At 42.3% G+C, this 19068-nt stretch overlaps 1 long non-coding RNA gene across 1 annotated transcript; it reads right to left on the minus strand.

Annotated features, from left to right (window-relative positions):
• Positions 1-535: 535 nt before the first annotated feature.
• LOC136307799 (uncharacterized) lies at positions 536-9849 on the minus strand. Its single transcript, XR_010726007.1, has 3 exons — positions 9629-9849; positions 849-953; positions 536-684 (listed from the first exon to the last, which is right to left on the minus strand). It is a non-coding gene; the product is annotated as an uncharacterized lncRNA (long non-coding RNA).
• Positions 9850-19068: the final 9219 nt, after the last annotated feature.

Here is a 19068-nt window from a genome sequence, read left to right on the forward strand (position 1 = left end):
GAAACATCCCTTGTCCGCTTCTGATGAAGCGGGTTGCCGTGGAATTCCGTCACTTGCAATGTGAATAGTTCTGCTCGACCTACGAACGAAATGGAATGACCCCTGTAAAGCTACTCCGGGCGGACGGATGGCGCTGGGAAGGACCCGCCGCTGCTGCCTCGGCCGTATGCTGGACCTCTGCACTTCCCTCGTTCATGACACTAAGTGAGGCTTCCCTTTCAAAGTCATCTCGCTGGGGAGCTCTTCCTGCACTGTGCCGGCTCCAGAGGACTGACCAGCACGGCCACCACTGCACACACAGGACCTTTGACGGCCACACGCACCAAAATAAGAACGCAGGGAGAAAGAAACCATATGGTATGAGTCTGTTTTAGAAGAAGAAACTGACCTGGTCCATTCAGAGTCAATTAATGGTTCTCAATCTATTTATTATTTGAATGAATACTACCATATCTTTTTTTTTTTTTTTAAATACAAACAAATCCTCATCTCAATCATATGGAATGAGAAATTAACTTTCAGACGCTGAGCAGGCGGGCAGTTGGCACTTTCGTTTACTGAGGAGGCAGGAAACTGTCCAAGTGAAGAACCCGTATGAATGCCAGTGACCACTACCGCTCCACAGGTAACCTTGACGTGGGCGTCAATCACACGGTAGAACTTGGGGCCTCCACCTGTGCAGACCTTCGTAAAGGAAACATTGGGGGAAATATCGACAGCATTTGTTCCCCTTTGATATTTTCATCCAGATCAATCTAGCAACTCAGAGCCACTCAGCAGTGGCTTGAAGCAGCCGAACTGCTTTTAACATTTACGACTGCTTGAGGAGAAAAGGTTGAAATACTCACAGGTATCCTTCCTAGGTACAAGGCCTGACAGGGCACACTGGCTGTCTCCCAAGCTGACAAGGGACACGGTGGAGCAGGAGGGGGACACTTCCAATATGCCAAGTCCTACAGGAAAAGAAAAAGAGGCCCGGTTTCTGGTGGCTCTCCCTACATCCTAATCTACATTTGTTTATCTACCACAAAAAATATTTTATAAATAGCAGAGGAAAGCAATTGAGACTCATTTGCTCTTAGAGCATGGTCACATCATCCGTTAGGAAGGCAGTAAGATGCCTGGGGCGTGAATTAGTCATTCATGACCCTTTGCCTCTGGTGAGTACAGGCATCGGAGAGTCAGTCACTTCTGTAATGTATTTATCTGCTCATTTAGCCATTTACTTGATGGATAGGAAAGAATTTCAAAGGAAGGTTATAAAGATACTCACACTTTTTCAATGTCCCAGAGGCTCTGCAATAAATACAGCATATAAAACTTTTAAATACATTTAGAGTGTCGGCAGACTAGCTCATTAACAGCGCGATGCAAGTGTCTCAGGCGAAGGAGAGGAGTGTAATTTCTTTCAGGGCTGCGGAGAGGTGCAAACAGCCCAGGTAATGTGGCCCAGAGAGCTACAGCAAAGGGGAGGGCCACTGGAACCCTCAGAACCAGGTCCTGCGACTCCATGGCTTCTTCCCCTCCCTGCAGCCGAGCCCCCAAGGCAGAGGTTAAACACCCCGAGAGAGGTGGAAGGTTTGCAACTCTGCCGATGTCCTAGAAAATCCTGTTACAATCAACCAATCTCTGACCAGTTGGTCTTTCTTTCTTTTTCCTTTGAAGAATGGAAGGTCATAAAATATATAAGTCCTTCCTTTTTATTTTCTTTGAGTAAAAATATTAGGCTATAGTGTAATATCCACACTTTAAAAAAATTTTTTTAAAGCCTCTGGTTTTATGACCTTTTAAACCAGTATGGACAAGATATGTCCAGTTAAAAGCACCTGCTGTATAAGGCTAACTTGATTGTTTCAAGCCCAGAGCTGCTGGGAATGGATTGTTTGTTAGCCGGATCACTGTATTTTATTAAAACATATGTACAGTATAAAGGAGTCATCAGTTCTCCTTCAACTGATCTGAAGACAATTTAACTTGTTATTTTTGTTACTGGGTAAGATTTACATGTTTACTCTTTTGTCAGCCTGTCTTTTGGATTCACTGTTACATTTTTCTCAAGTAAGGCTGCTGTCAACCTGGTACCAAAGCCAAGAGTATTTTTCTGTATTGAAATAGAGAACAGTGTTACCAGGGTGCAAACGAATGGCTTCCACCAGCTTGATTATGTTCCACCCGCAAACAAATGCACACGCTGGACCCATGGATTTGCAAATACGAAGCAGGGGCTCCCTCTGCATAACCATCTGTGCATTGCTTTTGTCTTTTAGGTTTTACAGTACAGATAACAAAGCCGAATTCTCCTTAAATCCAAAAGGGCGAACGGGCGCCTGAGGCTAATTACATGTGATATCATGCTATTTCCTACCCATGCCATGCAGGAAAATGGCAACAGTATTAGCAAGAGTAGATATATTTTTAAGAAAGTGAGCTACTTGCCAGGCCACAGTGAAAAAGTTATATGGCAATATTAAATACAGTAACGGCCAATGAAAAGAGAGATGAAGTTACTAAGCTGAAGACACACAGAAAATATCACCAGCTATGTGGTATTCATGATACGTTCCAATGCATCAATGGGATAAAATGCAAAAAGATTCCATCTGTGCTCTAGGAAGAAGCAAGGAACATTTGTTACATGACGTGGCTAGTGTCACCTACTCTCTGTGCCCTCTCAAGAAGACAGGACAAGGGAGAAAGCTCTCTAATGTCCCTCCTAAGGGTGCTAATCCCATCATGACACCCCCTTCTTGACCTCATTTAAACCTAATTACCTTCCCAAAGCCTTACATTCCAATATTATCACATGGAGGAGGGCTAGAAGTTCAATAAAAGGATAAAAGGATTTGGGGAGAGGCCCTGGCCGGTTGGCTCAGCGGTAGAGCGTCGGCCTAGCGTGCGGAGGACCCGGGTTCGATTCCCAGCCAGGGCACACAGGAGAAGCGCCCATTTGCTTCTCCACCCCTCCGCCGTGCTTTCCTCTCTGTCTCTCTCTTCCCCTCCCGCAGCCAAGGCTCCATTGGAGCAAGGATGGCCCGGGCGCTGGGGATGGCTCTGTGGCCTCTGCCCCAGGCGCTAGAGTGGCTCTGGTCGCAACATGGCGACGCCCAGGATGGGCAGAGCATCGCCCCCTGGTGGGCAGAGCGTCGCCCCCTGGTGGGCGTGCCGGGTGGATCCCGGTCGGGCGCATGCGGGAGTCTGTCTGACTGTCTCTCCCTGTTTCCAGCTTCAGAAAGAAAAAAAAAAAAAAAAGGATTTGGGGAGGGCACAGGTCAGTACGTAGTTTTCTATCTATCTATCTATCTATCTATCTATCTATCTATCTATCTATCTATCATCTATCTATCTATCTATCATCTATCCGTCTGTCCGTCTGTCCGTCCATCTACAGTTATCTATCCTAGTGGTTCCTCTTCTCCAGAGCAAACTCATGAATGCATCTCATCATCCCTGGAATCTAAACTTCCAGATGGCTCTCCCTGACCACATCATATTTGCAGACTGCTCACCTCCCACCTGCCCTTTCAGCCACCTTCCATCTGCAGCGAGACTTCCCATGCTTGAGCCCCATTATTCTTGCAGAACATCAACTGCCATCCGGCTCTGGCTGCGCGTCTGTGTGGAGCGCTCAGTGCTGCTTGTTTGAACTTCCCGCCGACGTTCCTGCATCATTGCGCCTCATCCTCCAAGTCAGGGTTAGCGACGGCTTTCATTTTGCCCGACAAATCAATGCTTTTTCTGTGCTCACTTAAGATCGTTGGGTCTTTGGACCTGATTGATGACTCTGTGTCCCTGGGTGTGTTATTTTTGCCGCAAGCATAAAGAATAGGTAAGGATCACAACGACCGCAAGAGGCGTTCCCCGTGAAGGTCAGGGAGGGACCTCTCCGTTTTATTTGACTTGGCACTCGAGTGCCTAGCACAGTTTCTGGTCTGCAGTACATCCTGAATGCAATCTCATTGCGTGCATAAGCCCTCTCGTGAAGAAAAGTTCCACATAGGTCAATGATGACAGTCAAATGGTACAGAAAAATGGGTTATTATCATTAAAATAGAAAGTGGAGAAAATGTTGAGGCCAAGGTATTTAGTTAATGACAAGGCTTCCTCTTCTCATCTTCTTTTTTTCCAAATGTATTTTTATTGATTTTTTTAGAGGAAGGGAGAGAGAGAAACATTGACCTGTTGTTTCACTTATTTATGCATTCATTGGTTGATTCCTTGTGTGTGCGCTGACTGGGATCGAACCCACAGCCTTGAGGCATAGGTTCAGGGCTCTAACCAGCCGAGCGCTGGACCAGGGCTGCCCTCCTTTTCTCCTTGGCGAGTGACAGCAAGGAGTCCGGGTGGCCTGTCGGTGTGATGGTACATAGAGGCCACACTCTCCTTTCTGCCTCGCGAACTAAGCAAGAGACGCGAACTTTCCTATAGAATAATCCTGTGGTGGAAGTACAATCTCATATTCTTTAAAATACGTCCTCAACGAACACGACATCTGGAGACACAGCCTGGCTCTAAGGAAAGCATACTTGACAGGGACAGTGGACCTCAAGTGCAGTCCTGATTCCAGCGAATTCACTGTGGTTTCTAAGAGGAGTCAGTGAACGTCCTTAAAATTCAGAGTCATTGCTCGTGAAGGGGTTGGAGTGGATTGTTTCCAAGGTCTCTTTGAGCACTAAATTTCTGTTCAAGTCTAATGAGATTTAAAAATTTAAAGCCCTTACGTCTTACTCACTTTTCAAATATATATAAAAATTACCATGCAGCACTGCTCTTTGCCAAAACGGACGTTTCTTTGTCAGCATTTCGGGATGTTTAGACATAAACCTTAATGCACTCTAATGCAAAAATATGCTAATTTTTCAGCCATTTTAATGGTGTTAGTCTTCATAACACTTATGTCATAGCCTTCATTTTTTGAGTGGAACCAGTAATGAGTAATATAAAAAAAAATCTTGAGAGTTGAGATGTGTTTTGCATGGTATTTTTCCTCTTAAATTGGATGTTACAGTATTTTATGCCAGATTACCATATCAAACTGTGATAATGCAAATGAAGGTGTGTACTATCTACTAACACCTTGTATTTATAAAAGCATTTTAAACTTATTTTGAGAATAATGTTCGCTTACTCTATTTTAATGCCTTCAAATGAGGATTCACATACTACCACCATTAATATGTGGTACATTTTAGCACTCCCTTTCTGATTGATAGAATAGAATACTATAAAAAACTCTCAATACAAAAAAAAGTATTTACAATCCCTTATCAACAGATAGTTATTACAAGCAATACTTAATGTAGTCATATTATACAAGTTTATTGAAATTAAGTTTTTAGAAGTCAGTACCTAGAACAGAATGTGAAATGTCACATAAAACTAATTAAACTTAATAATCTTAATTTAACTCTCTTAGTCTCTTCTTGCTCATCCATCAAATAACGAGTTTAGATTAGATGGTTTGAGATAGAATATTCTGTAACTTAGTGAGGAAAGAAGGATAATTAATGAATGATAATATAATTTAAGGTAAATCCTGAAAAATGAGTGTTGTCATAGGAGGAGAGAGAGATTGAGACAGGACCCTCAGACAGGAAGTCTGGCTCAGATATGTCATGACTCACCTCTTGTTTAAGTGATAGAGAGAAAATGAAAATTAAACCTCTCCATGCATAGTCCTATGGTACTAGCCAAATGTGGCTATGAAAATTTAATTTTAAAATTAATTTAAATTAAATGTAATTAGAAAATCATTTCCTCAATCATACTAAACATACTTCAAGTGCTCATGGCCAGATGTGGCCGTTACATTGGACAGTTCAGATTAAAGAATATATTTCTATTATGTAAGAAACGTCCATTGGTCAGCAATTAGTTTAGATAATAATAAAATGAGGACATTGGAATACACTGCCTATTTGACTAAATATGGTCTGTATTTTGCTTAAGAGGAGATAGCAATAACTTTACAATTTACTTTAGAATACATAATTACGTTTGCTGAAAAAACTGAGGATAAGATTTGTATACTTCTCTGTGCATGAAGAGAAAAAGAAAGGAGTAGAGAATATTATCAATCCAATAGGAGTCAAGAAGAAAAAAAAATTCTGGAGAATTATAGAACAAAGGCATACTTATTGAAATAGAATTTAACTACAATGCACACACATTCAGAAAGTTTGTTTTTGGGCGCGTGCTCACGTTAATCACATCAGTGGCGAGACCTGGTGTGGTTAGTCAGTTCGGTGCTATCCTGAGAGACCCTACAACTCACCGGCCAGCCAGCCGGGGGGGCGGAGCGGGGAGTGGTCCTCCCCTTAGGCCCTAGGAAGCGTCCATCTACCAGGCACCAGAAGGTGGCAAGGGACAAGGAAGGGGGTAGAAAGGGCACCACTCACTGTCTCCTAAGAAAGACTCTAGAAAGCTGGCTTGCACTATGTCCCATTGACCAAAATTAGTCACATGTTCCCACTTAACTCCAGGATGGCTGGGCCTTGTGGTATTTATTGCGGTCAACCATAGAGCCAATTAGGAAGAGAGGAAAGAAAGAAAAACTATGGAGGAACACTGCCATAAATAATAAACAAAAAATATTTTTTAAAAGCTAAGATATATCAGAAGTTATAATAAATATTAATGCATTAGACTTTTATATATACAAATTCTGACTGTACTGTTAATCTATTTTAAGCTCCTTGCAAATATATATATATTATATATATAATAAAATATGGAGAAAGGAAGAAAATTCTAAAATGAGAAATGTATACTGTGCATATATAACAATTGAAGATATTCTAGTAATATTAAAATTAGACAAAATAACATGAAAGGCAAACAGCATTAATAAGAATACAAGGACTACAGAAACCTTCATAAAACATAAAAACTATAAGCTATTTATGCACCTTGCCACACAGCCTCAAAATACATAAAGTAAAAACAGAAAGAATTATTAACAAAAACTGGTAATTAATTCTACAATAGTAAGAGGTCATTTTGAGACAACTGTAACAGGAAGCTATTAAACTGAATAAAGATTTTATGTTCAAAAATAAGTGTTTGTTCTAGTACATATATAGAAATCCTGCATACAAGAAACAAAATATGAGCCCTGGCCAGATAGCTCAGTTGGTTAGAGCATTGTCCTGATACCCCAAGGTGGAGGGCTTGATCTTTGCTCAGGGTGAAACAAGAGTCAACCAATGAATGCATAAATAAATGGAACAACAGATCCATGTTTATTTTTTCTTTTTCTCTCCTTTCTTTTCACTCCAAAGAAAAATAAATCAATAATTTAAAAAAATTAAAAACAAAAACAAAAAGTTACAGCAAGTTCTGCTCAACTTTCCTCCTATATATTTATCTATAAAATGCCACCTTTGATTAATAAGGAAGGATACACAGCTGTCTTTATAAACCAAACAGCAGAAGAGGAGAGTTAGTCCTATTGTGTGGTCAGAAAATAAATTTTCTCTCAAAAAATAAAACACTCTGATCCAAAGCTAAAACAAATGTCAAAATATGGTTGAGGGCTTAATGAATCAAAGAGTAAGGATTAGAAAGATATTCCTTTCAAATTTATAAATGACCAAAATGATATATGACAATGTAAAGTTATGTTTAGGTAAAAGACAGAGACTTTATCTTTTTAAGAGTGAGAACTGAAAGTTAAAATTTGAGTTATTTTGTAAAGAGCATATTTTCAATAAATAATCTTTAATCATTTGAATAGCTTATCACGATTTACCCGAAGTCATTTATTTTACAGGGAACCGTAATCATTTTCCCTAGACTTCCAGCTGCAGATGTCCTGATATTACCTGGAGCAAATGTCTCATCTATTTATAAAACCTTGTGTACCCCGCTGCCATTGAGCATAGTGAGGGTCCATCTGTAAACAAAATGGAGATACATTATGATAGCCAGAGGGCACCGCTTCACCTGGACAGAGATTCATCATCTTTTAATGTAGCACAGCGTGAGGCTTCCCTATTACTGAGCACGCAGAGAAGTTCTTGCCAGAGATTGATGACCCAAACAATTACCGAAACTTAAGAATAGCATCGGCTGCTGCAGGCGGGTATGGCACAAAACAGAAATATCATTCTCCTTCTTGCCTGTGCTCATTACGGACCAAGTTAGGTCAACCTTTTCACCAGAGGATGCATTAGAGCACACAGCAATCCTATATGATTCTATATCAGTCATTAGACAGCCTTGTGATGTGGTATTTGCAAGTTGCTATGTCCAAAATCATTGACTTGCATCGACACCCAGAAATGGGATTACTGGATCATGGGGCAGTTCTAGCCTTCACTGTTTTAAGGAATCTCCATACTGTTTTCCACAGTGGCTGCACCATGTGACGTTCCCTCCAACGGTGTGCATGGGCTCGGATTTTGCCACTTTCTCAAATTCACATCAGAATCTCCAAGAGTTAGCTGCATTCTCTGGTTCACTGCAGCATTATTCACAATAGCCAAGACATGGAAACAACCTAAATGGCCATCAACAGATGAGTAGATCAAGAACACATAGTATATACATACAATGGAATATTATCTGGTCTCAAAAAAAAAAAAAAAAAAGAACCTGACCAGGAGGTGGCGCAGTGGATACAGCGTCGGACTGGGATGCCGAGGACCCAAGTTTGAGACCCTGAGGTCACCAGCTTGAGCGCTGGCTCATCTAGTTTGAGCAAAGCTCACCAGCTTGGACCCAAGGTCGCTGGCTCGAGCAAGGGGTCACTTGGTCTGCTGAAGGTCCGCGGTCAAGGCACATATGAGAGAGCAATCAATGAACAACTAAGGTGTAGCAACGAAAAACTGATGATTGATGCTTCTCATCTCTCTCTGTTCCTGTCTGTCTGTCCCTGTCTATCCCTCTCTCTGACTCTGTAAAAAAAAAAAAAAAAAAAAAAAAAAAGGAGAAAATCCTGCAATATGCAACAACCTGGATGAACAAGGAGGACTTATGCTCAGTAAGGCAGCTGCAGAAGAACCAATACTGCACAGTCAGATTCTACGAGAGACTCAAACAATCGAGCTCAGAGAAGCAGAGAGCAGAGTACCGGTTGCTAGGTAGTTTTGACAGTTTGATGAAAATATATTTTGCCGGGAAAAGTGCCTCTGTTTGAACTTTAAGAGGGTTTCTGTGTATATAATTTAGCCAGTTCCAATCGTTTCACTAGAAAGCGTTAGACGCGACCTCGTGATCTCTGCGCACCAAGTGTTATAAGGTAAAAACACAGCGTCCGTCACATGCCGAAGGCAGCCCAGTTGTACATGTAAACACTGGGGCTGACTCACACACTCGTTTCATAACTTACTGTCCGGATCCTTTTTTTTAAGAGTTCTTTGCCCAGGCTACATAAAATTCAAGAGTACAACTGAATAAAATACAGATCAGCGAGTGATTTTATTTTTTAATTTAAAGTCTGTCGTGAGCAACAGGCCGTTAAGGAGCTCGTTTCCGTCCCCGTGAGCTCAGGACAGAAGGACAGCCCTGGTGCAGTGCCCAGCCAACAGCCGCTAATGAAACCCAGCGCAGGCTGGGGCGCCTGCCAGCCGCTGGCTGATGAGACTCGGGAGACCTTCCTCACCAGATGTTTCCCTGAGCAAATATATACTTTGCCTGCTCTGATGATGGTGGTCTTGAGAATTCCTGATGGGAGTCGACATTCCGCTCCTCTGTCAGCCGGCTCCTAAAAGGAGGATTCTCACCCAAGAGTCTGCCCTCAGTTTTCCCATCCTCAGCACCAATCCATCCATCATAGCACATCGATGGCGCCCCGGTCCCCATCGGGCGAGACGGAGCTCCAGCCGCCCTGTTTGCTGCCCGAAAATCAACCTCGTGTCCGCGTTTTATCACGAAGGCAAGGAGGCAAAGCTGTGCTGTGTTGTTTTGTTTTGTCCGTTTTATGAGCTTGCTTTCATCGCCTGCCCACCGGCTGCGGGGAGCGGCCCTGACCTCCCATCTGACTCCCGTGAAGAATTTCTGATGTCTCCGCTCTGCTCTCGGAGGAATGATTTGTGTACAAACAGTTCAAAGGAGCTGCTCCCCCCCTCCCTTTTTTTTTTTTTTTCTGTTTGGAAAGCCTGCCGATTGCTACGGACAGACGGGTGAACCTTTCAGGTTCACGTCTGATCATCTGGAGATGCAGAAGGCTTCTTTCTGGAATGAGCGCCAGGAGGCAGAAGTTGGTAGTTCATCACGGCAATAAAACAGTGTAGACAGAGAGCAGCTCGGGTCACAATTACTGAGCCCCGTCAGGATGCCTACCACCGGCATCTCTAGGCTCTTTATTAAGCTCTACTTGTGCAAGTTAAAGCCCTAGTTATCTGCATTATTTCTTTCTAAAAATCTGACAGTTTGTAGTTTTCATTTTTTAATTGGGTAAGAAATACCAAAATATGCACTTACGAGTTGGGTGACTTTGGGCAATTGATTTCGTGGCACCGCAATCTCACGTCCCTAAGTACTGAACGTGGATAATAAGAATATCTACGTCGTGTGAGGATCAGATGGGGTGCTCCCCGCCAGGGTGGGCACACTATTGGCACGTGACCACCATCCCTGTCACCCCCTGAGCTCACCCAGGGTGGCTCCCCTGGTTTTTCCAGCTGCTCCTTCATTCCGCAGTTACCGCGAATAACCTGCAGGTGGCGAACTTTCTATCCAAAGCCCATCTTTTTCAAATATGTTCAACTTTCTTGTAAATTCTAACACAAGCAACAAATGAACCAAATCAATGACTGCTCTAAAATCAATAAATGGTTCCCTTGGCCCCGGGAAGGGGAATTTCCACATCTGCTTTATTAACATGATGCTTCATGCTTGGCACAGAGGTACCTGCTTTATAAAATATTACTAAATACGTTATATGCAGTTAGTTACACAACTACTTAAGTAAAAATGATTCACCTCGGAAGCTGTGACTTCATTGTCGGCTACGCTTGGTAAGTGAGAAAGGCAAACTTGGTCTGGTGATATTCTGGGAGCTTTCACATGAAGCGAGTATTAGAGCTAATATTAACAAGAGGCTCTAAGCCAGCACCAGAAGACACACCGTGTTGCTGTCAAGGTGCCTACAGGCTGCCCGGTGCCGGGAAGGGTAGGGAACCAATCCCTGCAGAAAGCCGGAGGCAGGGAGAGCTCAGCACACCTTTCTACACCTCCCTGCCTGGCCTGAAAATACTCCTTACTATTGGACGCCTCTTCCTGCACATCACAATTGTCCCCACTGCTCCTAATTACATCAGCAGAATTTCCAGTGTCTCAGGAGCACCGCTAATCCAACCTCATGTAAAAGAATAATGGCATCTGTCCACAATTAAAAGATATAGAAAACAGACTGACGGCTGTCAGAGAGAAGGAGGTTGGGGGGGAGGTGTTAAGCAAAATGAAAGAATCTCATAGACAGAGAACAGTAGGGTGATTACCGCAGGGAAAAGGGGGTCAAGGGGAGCTCAGAGAGGGTAAAGTGGGGATAAATGGTGATGGAAGAAACTTGACTTTGGCCTGACCAGGCAGTGGCACAGTGGATAGAGCATCGGACTGGGATGTGGAGGACCCAGGTTTGGAACCTCAGGGTCGCCGGCTTCGGTATGGGCTCATCTGGCTTCAGCGTGAGATCATAGGCATGACCCCATGGTCTCAGGCTTGAGCGTGGGCTCATCTGGTTTGAGCAAGGCTCACCAGCTTAAGCCCAAGGTCACTGGCTTGAGCAAGGAGTCACTCGGTCTGCTGTAGCCCCCCAGTCAAGACACATATGAGAAAGCAATCAATGGACAACTAAGGAGCCACAACAAAGAATTGATGCTTCTCATCTCTCTCCCTTCCTGTCTGTCCCTTTCTCTCTCTGTCTCTGTCATACAAAAAAAAAGAAAATAAAATAAAAGAAACTTGACTTTGGATGGTGAACACAATACAATATACAGACGATGTATCACAGAATTGTATACTTGAAACTTACATAATTTTAGTAACCAATGTCACCCCAATAAACTCAATAAAAATAAAAGAATAAAAGAAAATGAGTCTGAATTGAAAAAACATTACTATATAATATCAAATAAAATAAAAGAGGAGTGATCTAGCTAATATTATTTCCCACTGACTTTTTGACCATTATATTTTTTTAGGTCGCCTTAAAATATGAATGAACAGTGTCCTGTACAATTGAGTGAGAACCCAATGATGATTTGTCTGTGTCACAACTTGCCCAAATGGGAAGTCAACCAAAAAAGGGCAGCTTTTTCATATCACAATGGGTACAGACAGCCTAGGCTGTTGAAATTGGCTTCCTTTCTTTTATATCCTCAAATTTGACAGGTGGCAGAGTCAATAATAGAGCCTTTAAAAACTGGCATCCGTTCATTCTTATTACAATGCAAACTTTTCCACCTGTCCTAATAAGGTAAGAACACTGAAATCTTCAGAGGATTTCTCTGACTGTTATCAAGAGATAATTCACATGTGCCCTCTTCTCTCACCAACGGAAACATTCTGGGAGTTTGCAAGCTGCTGGAATCATTGACTGGCTCTCTCTGCACTGCGCTTTTTCTCTTGCTGTCTAACCTGTCACCTCGCTCCGAGTTCTCCGCGGGGGTTCCTGGCCTCACCCAAGGCTCCCAAAGGGCACCAGGATAACCGGTCCCTGGCCTCCCTCCTGCCTTCCGGCCACCTGCTATTTTGTCATTGGCCTCCAGGGAGCGCTGCTGGACCGTGAGCTTGCCCTGGATGTTTCCAGAGCTGAGCTCCTGCCAATCTCCAGCCAGCCCAGGAAGAGAAATATTCTTTGTTAGCACAACGATGGCTGCTTTTAACCAGTGCCATAGGCCATGGCTTTTACTTCTGATTCCCAACGACAACTTGTTTATGTGAAGGAGACACAACCATCGAGCACCCTAAAGGTAGCCATGTTCTTTTTCTAGGTGGTAGTTTTGCAAAGAACAAGCAATATTGGTGCCAACCTGTGAGTTGTAACATCTTGTCTTTGTACAGGCCAGTGCATCATTCTTTTACTAAATTTCGCTAAAATGCTGGCATTTTTGCCCTTAGCTCCATTATATTTTAAAGAGAATACGTGGATGATAGAGCAGACCTGAATCAGTTTAATTCTATTGTAGAATCATCTATGAATAATTATGATAGTTTAGATTATAATGCTATGTGATTACATTATAATTCTATATGGCTGCATCAGTACCCCTTAAAGAAAATACTGTCTAAATACGATATAACCATACTAGTTATTTAACACGTACCTAACCTACAATAAGCACTGGCTACCTTTGGGAAAGCTACTCTCCGTAACTGTCACGAACAAAACTGTGGAGCAGTTGCCAATATGTGTGCACATACCTTCCCCTTTATTTTAATTCATATTAACATACACAGGTCTTCTAAATTTGCCTTTTATACACATCATATTTATTAATGTTAAAACATATCTTAATCCAAACATACTCTTAAATATGGTTTCCATTCAAAAGCATTTTTCTAAATGCAATCTGAGAGAAGTGAACTAGCTAAAATAATGAAGAAAACATCTGTTAAAAGGAATAAATATTCTGCCCAAAACATGCTACTAATTATCACGACTATTGCTATGCGAGTATAAGCAGCAGAATGAGTGATATTCATAGAACATACATAGGATCGTGTCACATCCCTGCAGAAATCTTACACTGCCTTCCTACTGAAATAAAAACGGTTCGCAAAAGTTCCCAGGGTCTATCTACGAGGCCCGGCCTGAAGAAGCGCCTCCCGCCCAGCCTCCCTCCTAGCCCCCCACCCCCGCTCCCAGCCCCACCCGCCACTGCCTCTCTGGTTCTTCAATGGTAACAGGTGCCTTGCCCTGCCCCGAGCCTCTAACAGGGGCGCGACCTGCCCTGAGCCTGGCACACAGGCGCCGGTGGCCGCAGGCCTGCCCACTCCGCCTGGCTAACTGCCGCGCTCCTGCAGGGTCTGGTCTGGTCAAGGGCCCGTTCTCCCAGTCCCTCCCCTGCTCTCCCTCCCTCACGGTCCTGACACAGCCCTTGTTACACTGGCGATTTCAGAGGGGTTTTGTGTGACTGTGTGTCCTACCTTTCCACTGCCCTCAGAGTAGGGACTGCAGCCTGCTGGGAACAGCACAGCTTCTAAAGAGGGCCAGTTCAGGTTTGTGATCCCAGGGGCCCATTACTAGCTTAGTGGCCTTCGCTTCTTGTATGTACCATGTGGCAGAGATCATGTGTGTGTGCACACATGTGCATCCTGACTATATTGTAATATGTATCTTGAGCCCTCCCCCCTCTCCGGGAAAATTTCAGACCAATTTCCTCAAGGTTCCCTGAGCAACTTGGGAACTTTAGAGTTGATCTGGGGTCCGGAGGTACAGCCACAGAGAATCTAACCAGATTAATATAGCGTTCTGCAAAGTGTACCATGTAGTAATGGATGTTAGTGAAAACGTATAATCTATGGACAAGTGTGTATGAAGAAGGATGGGTAAAGAAATCTCTGTGCCAGGGGAGGGGGAGGATGGGAGGGGGAGAAGGAGAGGGGGGAGGGAAGGGGGGTTAGGGGAGGGGGACGGGAGGGGGAGAGAGGGAGAGGAGAGTAAAGGGGGAATAAATGGAGGTGTGAATTGAGGCGCTGAGCCCACAGTGGAGTGTACAGATGATATGTTGTAGAATTGTGCACCTGAAACTTATATGATTTTGTTAACCAGTATCACCCCAACAATCATTTTTAAAAATCATCTTAATGTATCCTCACTGTGACTTGTCTTACTTTGTCCTGTTTCATATTCTATTGACTCTGGGACTTTCTCACTAATAATCTGTTTAAAGACCAGGTGAGACCTTCCCTACTGCGTGCACTTGGACAAATAACTAAACCTTTTCTATGCGTTGGTTTCCACACCTGTAAAGCGGGGATCATAACAGTTGCCTCACAAAATTATTGAGGATAAAATGAAGCAATACCTGGGATTTGCGTAGTTCAGAACTTGACACGTGGTGCGGACTCAAAGTTAATGTGCTATAGTTATTCTTATCCCATGCCTCCTGATGACCCAAGAAAGTCTTCACACCAGCAATTGATTCGTACAGAACACACACAGGAGATACTGAACGTCATCTGGACATTAAACATGCTTAAAATGTCAATTAAGTTATTCTAGCAACTTCCAAAGGAGCCTGGGTCAACAGGTAGTCACATTAGCCCTTGTAAAAAAGAGAGTTGATAAGAATCAGACATCTGTGCTCCAGGGGAGTGCTGAAGGCCACAACAGTGACAGGAAGACCTGTTCCAACCCAGACAACCTCAATGACATTACAATAAAAAGGACCCGCCCATGCCATGTGGCAAATGGTGGCACTTGCTGGCTCTATGCAGAGTCAAGAGCACTGCTGTTACCAATAAGATTGCGTAGGTTTTTTCCAAAAACAGAGAATACAAAACTGTAAAAAAAAAAAAAAAAAAAAAAAAAAAAGATGGAATCTTATGACAGTGAGTGTTATTTCAACAAAAGCTGTATTCCATATACACTTGATAAATTTACAGTGATTGCACTACATCTAAATATATATCATATATGGTGATTATTCTCTTGCATCCTTCCCAAATAAGTAATTTTAAGTTATTTACCCCCAAGCCCCCATCCTATCAATTTAATGAACCACTAAGTGTCATAACAAACAATCTTACAGATAGAAAAGGTGCAAAGCTTTATGTCTTTCTTCCTTATTTTCTCTACCAAATCACTGAACTAGGCTGATAGCCAGTATTTATGGGGGAAAAATGGTCAAGGGAGTAGATGGATTTCAAGAATAGAAGTCAGAGGAGGAATTAGGAATCTAGAACCATAGATATACTGGGAATCAAGAAAAGAGAAGTAAAACTGGGAAAGGTAGGTCTGGGGTATGCATGCTCATGGGGTTTATACAGCAGGCAGAGAATTCCCTTCACACCTGGGGCAACCAGCTTCCCAGCCTGCCTGTACCTGTGGGATGTGAGATTACAAAAGTCCCCTGGTGACCTGGAGCTGGGATACCTCTGGCCCCTGAGATACCTCAGACAAATCCTGGCGGTTCAAATGCAAAAATGAAATCCATCCCCTGCGGCTGAGGCAGGACTCAGAAGGACTGTGCCTGGGGGTACTCGGATGTCTCTGCAATTGACGGCTGCTTGTGACTTCTTTCTTCTGACCTACCATCTCCTTTGCCTTCATTAAAGACTTCTGGGAGTACAGTCTCTGGATACTTGTTGTCCTTGGATACCTGTCAAACATGCAATCCAATGTAATCACTACCTTAAGTTCGCTGAAGCAGTTCTTTTCACTGCTAATTGCAAGAACCAACTCTGATGTTTGGTTCTCTTGGTCCACTGGTGCTCCAGAAAGGCAGTGTATGGTCACGTACTCTACCAATCTAAATTCCTCTGCAACAAAAATCAAATCCTTCTTCTGGTGCCTTACAAGTAGTATTTCGTACATGTCATATTCTGTACCGGCTGCGGGAATTGCATTCTGATTTTTGTGGTATCACTGATACTTATTTTCAATGCATTAGAAAATATCATGTGAAATAATGTCTAAAACTGGTAATCTTCCAACGATTGATCTACATAATTGAGAGAGAGTTACAGAATGGAGTGAACCTCCAGACACTTGATCGGAAATGAACATGTTGTTTCCCCTTTGGTACCATTGGCGTTTGGAACCCTAACGATGAAGCCTGCCTAACAGCAGTCAGAGGGGCTTTGCCTTGGGGGGGGGTACTCCCACAGAAAAGGCCAAATATTAATTGAAAACTTGTCTCTCATACATAGCCACCTTATTTTCTTTATTGCACAGATACAGGAGACTCTTTTCACATCAAAGCTGGGGAAATCAATAGTCTTAGGCACGGATCACGAAGGTTAACGTGTGAGTGAGTGAAAGTTTGCCTTCTTCAGTTAAAACATAACATGCAACAAAACACCGCAAAATGAAAGCCTTCAAAAAAGATATATATAAAAAATACTTTTTAGAAAGGTTCTTCTCCTATGTTAGTTTTTTTCCCCCTATTTATTGAATTCTTTTTCCAACAATGAATAGGTCTCTGCTTAAAAGAGGTAAACAAGTATAAATAAAGAGAGCCCCGTGAAAGTCACCCTGTGCGGGTGCCCCTCTGAAGCGGGCAGCAACGTGGCGGATGTCACCTTCCCCCGCGGCCCCCACACGGTCGATCCCTCCCATGCCGGTTGTCCATTTATCTTTCAGTGGAATCCTCCATAACGAAATAAATCCCCTGAAGTTCCAAAGCCAATTAGCCTACAGTTATATTTTTCATTTCTTTCCTGCGAATTTTTACTTTACTTAAAAATGCAGTTACAGAAAAAAGCAAAAGTAACAAAAAATATATATATGCTTACATAGGACCTATCTCAACAAACACATCACATTAATGGTTGTGTTCGTTAAGAGCCAAGAGTATGCCATATGGTCTGCCCATTCAGTTTGGCCCCATGACCTTCCTGAGAAGATCAGACTCTTCCTTGCTCTAGGTGGAAAGGCTCTTCCATACTATACAGTGCTGTTAAAGGATCAGGTGCAGCCCCGGATGGATAGCTCAGCTGCTATCCCAGTTTGTAGAGGTTGTAGGTTCGATGCTCAGTCAAGGCACATAAAAATGCAGATGGATATTTCTGTCCCCTTACCCTTTAAAGTTAATCAATACATTTTTTTAAAAAAGATCAGCTTGGTCTTTCTGTGTCAGAAATGTAAATATATTAATGACTCATATGCAGTTATTGGTTAATTGACTTCAATATATCATGGCTTTATCAGAAAAAGAAAATGTGTTACCATTAAGTATAAATCTGGAGGACTCCACGATAATGGCATAGGAAGACCACAATTCTACCTGCTCCCACAAACCCTCAAAATCTATACCTATAGACAACACCACCCCCCCAGAAAAGAACTGAGGGCCAGCCAAACAGTTTCTGTACTACAGAAAGAGACCACATGGAAACAAGTAGGGGAGATGAAGACACACTAGACAGATTAATGCTCCAATCCGAAGACGCAGGGTGGCTGAACGGATGAGAAATCAAGACCCAGGGACTGCTGCCTGCAGGGGATTCACATCTGATGGGAGACACGCACAGACTGAAAGTCAAGGGGTGGAGACAGATATTTCATACAAAGGGAAATAAAGGAATGCTGAGGTAGCAATGCTTATGTCTGGGGAAAAAAATGACTTTAAAGCAAAGACTAACAAGAGACAAATAAAGACATTACATAATGATAAAAGAATAAATCCAACAGGAGGATAAAGCACTTATAAACATCTATTTACCCAACTGAGAAGCACCTAAATACATAAAACAAATATTAACAGATATAAAAGGAAAGGTCAACATTGATACAATAATCTGAGAGAGGTTTGTACCTCACTTAATTAATAGATAGATCGTCCAGAAAGTCAACACAAAAACAGTGGCTTGTAATAGCACATTAGACCAGATGGATTTAAATGATATTTTCAGAACATTTCACCCCAATACAACAGAATATACTTTTTTCCAAGTACACATGGAACATTTTCCAGGATAGACCACATGTTAATACACAAAGGAAGTTTCAATAAATTTGAAAATATTTAAATCATGCCAGCATCTTCTCCAATCACAATGGTATAAAACTAGAACTCAATTATAAAAACCTGGAAAAAACACAAACATGTAGAGGCTAAGCATTGGATTAATGAAAAAATCATAGAGGAAATAAAAAATCTATATTGAGACAAATGAAAATGGAAATGATCTAAAATCTATGGAACACAGCAAAAACAGTCTAAGAGGGAAAGTCACAGGGATACAGCCTACCTCAAGAAACAAGAAAAATCGCAAATGAAACATCTATCTAACTTTATACTTAAAGGAACTAGAAAAGAAAAAGCCCAAACTCAATAAAAGGAAGAAAATAATAAAAGATCAGAGTGGAAATACATAAAAGAGACTAAAAAACATAGTAAAATGTAATGAAATTAAGAGCTGATTCTTTGAAAAGATAAAAAACAAACAAACAAACAA

The sequence above is a fragment of the Saccopteryx bilineata genome, chromosome 6 (genome assembly GCF_036850765.1).
Source record: "Saccopteryx bilineata isolate mSacBil1 chromosome 6, mSacBil1_pri_phased_curated, whole genome shotgun sequence".
In the NCBI taxonomy this organism is placed as follows: domain Eukaryota; kingdom Metazoa; phylum Chordata; class Mammalia; order Chiroptera; family Emballonuridae; genus Saccopteryx; species Saccopteryx bilineata.